Below are 538 nucleotides of genomic sequence, written 5' to 3' on the forward strand. Positions count from 1 at the left end.
TAGCTACGTGTATTTGTAGTTCACTCAAGCAAAGAAAATGGATCTAGCTTCAAGACTGAGCTCTTGAGAACGTTTGCCGTACTTTAATATTTTGCATCAAAATCGGGCGACATGACGTCACTCTGACGTCATCTCCGGCCAATCTTTGGTAGCTAGAAAGTTGAAATGTTAACACAAGGTGTCAAATTGATGCCGCTGAGGGTACTGCAAGTTTCGTGTTATTCCGTTAAACGGTTCAGAATTTGCTGAAAAACGGGAGGGGGCTCTGTAGGCTTGTAGAGCCCCCCACCCAGTCAGAAGAGCAGCACAAAATCATCGATGTGTACGAAAATTGGCCAAAAATCCATCAATCAATGTACCTGATTTTTGGAGGTGTCGAGAGGCAGATCGGGAGTGAAAAGCATTCCATCAGAATAAAAAACCCCAGCAAAACCACACGATTGGGCCATTTACAAAGCAGCAGCAGAGGTGCTACAGTTCTTAACTTAGCACATAGATGTCGCCACCGGCGGCGGTTGCGGGTTGTCCCCCTAGTGTC

This window comes from Amphibalanus amphitrite, unplaced genomic scaffold (assembly GCF_019059575.1).
Source record: "Amphibalanus amphitrite isolate SeventyFive unplaced genomic scaffold, NRLGWU_Aamphi_draft 001037F_arrow, whole genome shotgun sequence".
Classification (NCBI taxonomy): Eukaryota; Metazoa; Arthropoda; class Thecostraca; order Balanomorpha; family Balanidae; genus Amphibalanus; species Amphibalanus amphitrite.